Here is an 8883-nt window from a genome sequence, read left to right as displayed (position 1 = left end):
TTTCTCAATATGCATTTAATGACCATCCCTGTCCTGTAACTTGGCACTGAGCATCTGTGACAATCCTGGATAAATGTTCGTAAAACTTCATCCAATGGATTCAGAAGCTCAATTTCCTTCGACAAAAGAAATCTTTTGAATTTGGCGTCTTATTTTGTGTGTTCAAAATGTTCATGAAATGCACATTTTAGAAACCCGTTGCTTTCCAAATCCTTTGGCTCAATTACATCTTTCTTCTCCAAATGGCTCATCCAATTTCAACCACAATAAATTAGTACTGGAGTTTCCTTCCCTTACAATATGTTACCAGTTAATTTTTTCCATTTTCTTTCTATAATTATTTCCTTTCAGTGCAAGTCTGTGTGTCCAAATGAATCTCCTACATGGTTCAGAACTCTGAGCACGCAACAGGCGGGTTTGTTTACACCCCATCTGTGATATCCAAGACCTAGCAGTGAAGTGCATCTGTGGTTAAAATGGGAGAAGTGACTGCAGGTTTGGGTGAGCTCCACCCTACGCTGACCTGTCACTCGGCCCCCTGGAGATGGAACTGGCTTTCTTTTGGTCGGCCGGGTGGGTGTCTGACGCACGTGGAAGCCCATCACCGTGCTTAAGAGTCTCCAAACCAAGCTGAGAGTTCCATGCGTCCCATCCAGACGGGGAAATTCGAGGCAGCTGGCATGTCACAAGCTGTCCTGTAAGGGTCCTCCCACCATACTGAAGGCAGATGTCCATCAGATGGGGAAACTCTGAGGCTCGGGGAGACAGCTGATGGAAGGCGGCATTACCTGGAGTCTGCGTTTGTGAACTAGACAAAAAGTCATCAATACACTATAGTAACTGAGCCAGCGTCTGTGTCTTTGCACTAGATTGCCGATACTCGAGGAGTAAGCTGGGTTTAACGTCTTACCCAAAGGAGGGCACCCCTGGCAATGCAGCATTCCCCCAGTACAAGACATGACCACGCACAAAGAAAGCAATGAATAACAATAAATTAAAAGGTAGAACGGCAAATCAAGTCCAAGTAATTTTTGTGCGGTATTCTGTTCAGTGCTGAGCATGCACTGAGTAATTAAGGGTCGTTTCAATTGTAGTTAATTCCCTCTGTGTTTGAGATGTTCTTGACTACAAATCTGCCACAAATCTGTTGTGATTTATAGAGCTAATGTAATTCATTAGTGGGCATGATCCAATGGCAGAGGAGTTTCAGCAATTGTGAGAATGGTATAATTTTACAATACAATTAAAGTAAATTATACAATTAGACTTAAAGGGTCTGTAAGAAACATTACATGGATGGAAGCTGACCTCGAGCCAGCTATTCTGATTAATTACGAGGCAAATGGCATTCATACAATTAAGGAAATGAGGACACAATATGAAAAAAGCAGAGTGTAAGTTCTGAAACATTCCAAAAGGTGAAAGTACAGCAACTTTACATAATATTCTTACTAAAATGGTAATAATAATCCTTACATTTACATTTCACGCTGGGGGGATATTTCAAAGCATTTAACAATACTGATAGGCACCCAAGCTGGGGAGCAGAAGGATAGTTCGCTTGGTATCAACATCGAACACTTTAAGGATATATATATATCACACAAGTTGCATAAAACTCCTTTAACTTTGCCCCAATAATGTATTTTAAACTTTATTTCTTATAAAAGGTTAATAGAACATGAAATGCTTTGCCACAATACAATACAATAAAATACAATGCAATGCAATGCAACACAAACTTGCATTTATGTATATCCTCCCCCCTTTCTTGTGGGGAGGACGAGCCAAGACACTGGTAGGTACAGGTTGGACACCCAAAGTTATGGTGGGGAGAGGAAGGATGACCAAAAGTGCGGTCAAGTGCACATCTTGAGAATCTTCCATTCCCCATGATGAACACAGTTGAATAATAACACTTGCATTCGATATAGCACTTTTTGTGTCAGAAGGACATTTCTAAGCACCTCACGGGATTTACTGTAAAGTGTAATGACTGGGTATTTTGTAGACGAATGTTCCCATTCTTCACATCTCACCCCTATTTGGACTGATGGGATAAAATATGTCATTCCTCAGTCCTCAGGAACAACCGCAGTGTTTATGGAGCCCCTAAAAATATTAATCAGTCATCTATTTTCTCTTGTGTTTCCTTGAGGGTTAGGACGTATCTGGCCTGCCTGCCTTGTAGACATTTCTCTAAAATACACACACTCTGCCGCTATCTACTTGTGTTAAAGATTCCTCCTCCAAAATAGCAGAATTTGGAATTTGACCACAGTCTTGAAAACGGATGTGAAATATCTATTTAACTTATCAGCCATCTCCCGATCTTCTATCACTGCAGCTTATCTCTACCAAGACCTATCTGGTCTTTAACATGTTTTCTACTGATAACATAACTAAAGTTGTCTTTGGGACCCTGCTAAAGAATATTCTCCATTTAACCCAGTTGTAATGACTCCTACCAATTTATAAGGCTTTCTATTCTCCATCCCCCCTCCCACCCTCCATAGAAAACTCTGATAGTTAGAAGCTGCCACTGAAGGAAGTGGGTGTATTAATGCGTATGTATTCGTGCAACTTCTAGCTGCTGAGCTAATGTTCCATTTATCTGATGTTCCAAACAGATACAGGGTCAACTTTTGTTTATGCAGTATTCTTTTTAAAATACGAGGCCAGCCATGCAATATACCAGCCATGTGTTCACAAGGGATTTTGCAATGAAAATGTTTTAAAGGGACAAGAGACAGAAGAGCTTTGGGACAATTTAGGTCACGTGTATAGTCAATTCACTTTGCAGTATATCCTTTGAAGTGCTTTGAGACGTCTCGAAGACGTAATAAGGCGCTATATCAAATGCAAGGATTATTATTATTATCATCATCGTTAAAATTATTATGTCATGCTCAAGTGATGCGATGATCTAAGTTAAGCCATACATACGTTTCTAAATGAAAGTTGATAAAAATTTAATCCTGATAAAGAATTAACTTGGGGTACCCCACATATGCTGTTGCCAGGAGCCATACTCAGTGACTGACAGACCGCTAACCCACAACTGTGAAGGTTATTCCTCTGTGTGGGTTAAATATAAAAGCAGAAAATTAAGATAAATGGATACAAATCGAGTTCCTACTTGCAGTAATTCACCTAAGAGTAAAATCCAGGCCGAGACTTGACAAAATTGGTGCAGGGGACGATAATTGCCAGAACAAATTATATAGATGTCATATATTCTATGGACAAAATGCTTCACAATTACTATGCTATTTGTCTCATTGTACATCAAACCACTTGGGGGGAATCTGCTCAGTTCAGTTCAAACTGGTCAAAGCGTTTCACAGAATATACTGTAAAGTAGACTGACTATATATTTTGTGGGCGAAATATCTGGCAAAGTGGAAATATTCTTCAGGATATTTCATAACAACTGGAACACTCTCCTTTTGAAGGACTTCCATGACTCACTGATAAATCACGTACTCGTTTAAAAAGCACTCCATTGTCGAACACACTCACAAAGTGATTTTAAGAGAAAACACATGGGATTGGAAAGAAAATTAGATAACGAATGAATGCATTAGCACCTCATGTTTATCAATGAAACTATCCAGATATTTAACAGCTTCATATAAAAAGGACCAAACTAAACATGAAACCTCCACATTTTAGAGCTTGTTTCAACTCCTTGGAGAAACTAAAAAAAAACACTGGTGCGCTTTACACTTTTAAAGCGAGTCTGGGTCAGACCTATATTTGTCAACACCTTTCACGCTGTATTGTCTGTGAGAACCTTGTCAACTGTAAATTATTGGAATAGATCCATTCATCCCAAAAGGACGCTTAAAAATCAGAGTGCTGACAGCTGTTTGGCTGTTCTGTGAGAGGTGTTGTGTACAAGAGCTGCCAATTTACAGTACTCATCAGCATTTCAGACTGGGTTGGTCAAGAAGCATTGGAAATCTGAAGAACAGCAGACAGCTCTACAAAGAAACCAGTGTTGCTGTTAAGCAACAAATAAAAAGACACAGCAGCAAGCGGAGTAGATCAGAAGAAAAATGAAGAACATAGGATTAGAAATAAATACTTATTTTACTCACAATTTCATATTTCAATAATGTTATTGTCGGGGTTTAGGATTTTGATGTCCAGCATCGTTTGGACTATTTTCCTCAGTGTCAATGAATTCACTTGGCTTTGGGAATTCTTGTTTATTGGCTTTCAGCTGTGATTTTCACAATAGCACTGTGACATGACATGCCTAGGGTATAATGCCTTGAAATTTGGCAAACATGGTACAAGTGGAAAGAATGAATAATAGTGATCCTTGTATTCATATAATAAAAAAAACCTTGCATTTGATACAGCACCTTATCAAGTCTTCGAGACGTCTCAAAGCGCTTCACAGAATACACTGTAAAGTGAATTGACAGCATGTTTTGTGGCTGAAATGCGGCAGCCAATTGCACACAACTGAGTCCGACAAACAGTCGTGGATTGAGTGACCAAATTATTATTATTGTTATTTTTTTTGAAGGGATTGTTACCTCCTTGAAGTGCTTCACAAGATTTTACTGTAAAGCGTAGTGACCGTTCATGTGTAGGCAAACATTGAAGAGTATGGACTATTTCGCTGAAGTATGTTTTCAGTTAATATGCATCATTGAAAAAATTCAGGGCCCGATTTACTAAACGTATTTAGCATCAAACGTATGTGTAGTTTACATTCTATGTCATATTTCTGTGCAGCAATGCATTATCAGCAATTCTGGGGTGCTGAAACTTTAAAGCTGTCATTTTTGGCTACAAACGTAAGAGTGAAATTACAGCCAAATATGGGCTAGTTAAACCAGCAGCTTTTTGTGGTTTCAATTAAAATAACATTCAGATGGTAAGCTTGTTCCTTGCACAGACAATTACATTTGAGCAATCCATTTAAGTTCCCGAAGAAAGATATTTCCAAGTTATTTCAAGCAAAACTCTGCTGCCCGTCTAACATTACATATACAATTCAAGCTTCCTTCTTTGAAATGACATTGATACATTCTCAGGAGCTCAGGGGCCATAGTAATCCATCACCGAATCACTATTTACACCTTTCCCTCTGACTCTCAATCTCATTCTTATCTGGTGTTAAGGAACAAGTGAAGAGGTTTCAATTTACGAACCAAATATTGGAAATGGTAGGTTCATTATTTAAGCAGTAACAATATTATTCCTGACGTCAAAGTACCCTTATTGCTGTAATATTAATGCTAAAACCATACAGAACATGAACACCTTTTGGTTGCCTCGTTTCTCCCACAGAATATGCAGTCAATTCATTTTTCCGTCTATCCTGTGAAGCGCTTTGAGACGTCTCAATGATGTGATAAGGCGCTGTATCAAATGCAAAGATTATTATTATTATTTTGGTTTCTTGTTTTTCTCAGAACGTAGGTTTTTATTGACATTTACACATATTAGAGATCCTTGAGCAGAAGATAACTCAATCCAAAAATGTGTCTGATTTTCACAATTGAAGATTTATCCTGTTCGTAATTTCCTGGTTTTCGAAAATATTTTTGCACACGTAGCGTTCGCAGTATTGAGCTTTTCTGCATTATCCACTGATGGATCAATGAGAAAGTACACTTCAATAATAATAATAATAATAATCATTATAATAATCCTTGCATTTGATATAGCGCCTTATCACATCTTCGAGACGTCTCAAAGTGCTTTACAGAATAGACTGTAAAGTGAATTGACTGTATATTTTGTGGGCGAAACGCGGCAGCCGATTGCACACAGCAGTGTCCCCACAAACAGTCATGGATTGAGTGACCAATTTATTATTGTTTCTTTTTCTTGAGGGATTATTATCAGGCGTGTGGAGTAAGGAAACTTGCCCAAGGTTTTGCCCTGCTGGGAATCGAACTCAGGTCTCTTGCTTGCCAGGCGAATGCTCTAACCAATGAGCTACAGGACTCCACACCCGTGTGATATTGAGACATAGCAACTAGGAATAGGTCTCCAATTATCCATCATCAGGTTGAATTAAACTGATTCCAAATGAAGGACAAATTCCATGAACAGTTTCCATAAAACAATTGCACCAAGACACTGCCCCACACGAAGGTCGCTACATAAATGCATGTTGTTGTCATTAAATGATGGTCCTAAAAAATCTTTACACTGTAAAAACAGATGCAACTCCATATTAGCTAATTTCCCACATTTATTCTTTAATTCACGAACCTGTTAATATTTGCTTATAGAATGGGCATTTTCTTTAATAAAGAATGACGTTTGAAATATGACAAATTCAAGCAGAATTCTTCAATTAATTTAAATTCATGTGGTTTGGATCCCAGTACTTAGAAATATGTAAAATGAAACCTCGATATTTCAATTAAGCCAAATAACATAAGCCAACGAAATTTACATCTATCTCACTGTTGGCTTGATTGACAAGAACATGTGGAGTTCAGTTGGTGATCTTTTGTAGATGTGTATTTCAGAAGATCCGAATCAATGGGATATGCGCTCCATGCTTACATCAATACAGGATTCCTAAATAATAATAATAATCCTTGTGTTTGATATGGCGCCTTATCATGTCGTCGAGACATCTCAAAGCGCTTCACAGAATATACTGTAAAGTGAATTGACTGTATATTTTGTGGGCGAAACTCGGCAGCCAATTGCGCACAGCAGCGGCGTCCCACGAAGATTGAGTGACCAATTTTTTATTTATTTTTTTGGAAGGAATTATGAACCCCTGGAAAAGTGCACGGAAAAATATTAGGAGAAAAGAGGAAGGCGTGGATTATGAAATCTGATGACTGAGAGACCTGGTCTGCACTCCATCAAGTGTTGGTATTGGGGTGACATCGATCTGGTTAATATGAAACTATATAATCATGGTAAATCTGTCACTTTCCCCTACGTTCTGATTGACAACTCAGATATACTTTCAACTGTTGGTTCAATAAAGGTTGTGGACTGCATGTCTTGTGTATTTGATTTCACAGAGTAGGAACTGGCATCATTTTTACAGTTCCTGCAGGAAACATACTACGGAGACTACATGGATGGAAGCCTTCTTTGGTATTTTACTTGTCAGTTGTATTTTAGCTAAGTGCGCGACTTGTAGCACAAAATAAATATTCTGTCAGCGGTGATGCTTAGTTCTTATGTTCTATTGACGGGTTCAGTTGTGTTGTCAGGAGATGGAATTAAAATGTTTAGTGATTTGCGCAGACAGTGGAAAATTGGCCACACAGTGGGTTGCCACTCGTTCACACCAATACATAGAACGTGCAGCACTGAAGCAGGCCATTCGGCCCAATTAGTCCGTGATGGTTATTATTATTATTATTATTTACTCTAAATGCAAATTGACCACGGTATACAGATTTATCCACAAATCGTGCAGAAAGGAGAGAGCAGTTTTAAGACTCGATTTATACAGAGAACGGGTTTTTCCAGATCGGCTGAATAATTTTTTTCCATTTTTCTGAGCAATTCTATCATAGCAAGAATATACACCTGCACAATACTCTGCCATTGCCTGTTTCCATTGCAACAGCATTGCAGTGTGGAAGAAACCTTTTTGTTTTTCTCGAAAGTATCCTCTTTTCTCAGGGCAAATATTTTTCGTTTTTCGGTGTTTTATTTTTTCCGTTTCCTTGTTAACGATACTTTGGGGTGGGGAAGGTGCATGGTTACACTGACGTCTCAAAAATGCCGTCTCGTGAGTTTAAGAAATCAAACTGTAATGTTTCTTTGTTTTCTTATCCGCAGAGTTGGCTGGTGAGATGGACATCTGGTTTCCAGGAGTGTGAAATGTAACCTATGAATCCTCAAGTATTTACTGTTTGTAGGAGCTGCACTTGCAGTTCTTCCCGAAGTGAAAGGCGCTCTAAAATGTAATTTTGTTGTTTTGTTGTTGTTTCAAAACCGCATGAAATTTGTGGAGTAAAAACACCAACACCGATTAAGGTGCTCCAATTCAAGGTTTCGCCCACAATGAGGATTTATTATTGTATTCACAGAATAACATTGAAGTTCTGAGTGATCAAATTCCTGATAGCTTTTGCTGGAGTTTGCTGATGTTTTAGAGTGGCAATCCGAGACAACCTATTACCGTGGTGAAATGAGGTGTCTCTGACCCTGGCCTTATGATAGCTGAAAAGAAAGATCAGTCTTTAGCACTGACAAAGCTGGTCAAATATCCTGAAAAAGGCACCAGTGACAAGAAATCTGATATTAAATTTTTCTCCTTAAAGCCAAACAGTTATGACAAATATAGTCGAGTCAGGAAACAAAACATTTTCAACTATTGTAGCTTTTGAAGAATTTGGGATTTTGAAGAAGATACTTGGAAAGCGAATGGAGTTGTGACAGTTGTTTTCTCTCATAAATAATGCCTCGTTTTCCTGTGAAATTCTATTCACTCTGTACGTTACCATTATTTAATCTTTACCACAAGATTTATTCCTTAACAATTAGGATTGCAGGAGTAATGTTCATCATTCTTTTACTCTTGCTCCAAAATGTTCACCATCGCCATGCACAAATGATCAAATGATCCTATTAAAATATAATAGTGGGATGGCTGCTTGCCCAGCGAGGACTACCCCACTTGTTAGGGCTTTGTCTTGCAGGATTAAAAGAAACTGAATCCGTGCCCCCAGTCTGCCCCTCATAATCCTGCCATTGAGCCAGGCTGGCTAGTCTGTCATCGGCAGCGCCTTAGATCTACTGATCCACCTGGCCTCAGGAATCAGACTTTCTAGACCGCCAGAGAGCGTTGACTTGATTCCGACATTCCATTGACGCGTATGTTACCTTGGAGCCATCTCAGCTCCAGGAGGATCCTGTTTATCTCCTCCT

The sequence above is a fragment of the Callorhinchus milii genome, unplaced genomic scaffold (genome assembly GCF_018977255.1).
Source record: "Callorhinchus milii isolate IMCB2004 unplaced genomic scaffold, IMCB_Cmil_1.0 Scaffold13, whole genome shotgun sequence".
Lineage (NCBI taxonomy): Eukaryota > Metazoa > Chordata > Chondrichthyes > Chimaeriformes > Callorhinchidae > Callorhinchus > Callorhinchus milii.
Note: the sequence above shows the minus strand (reverse complement) of the source record.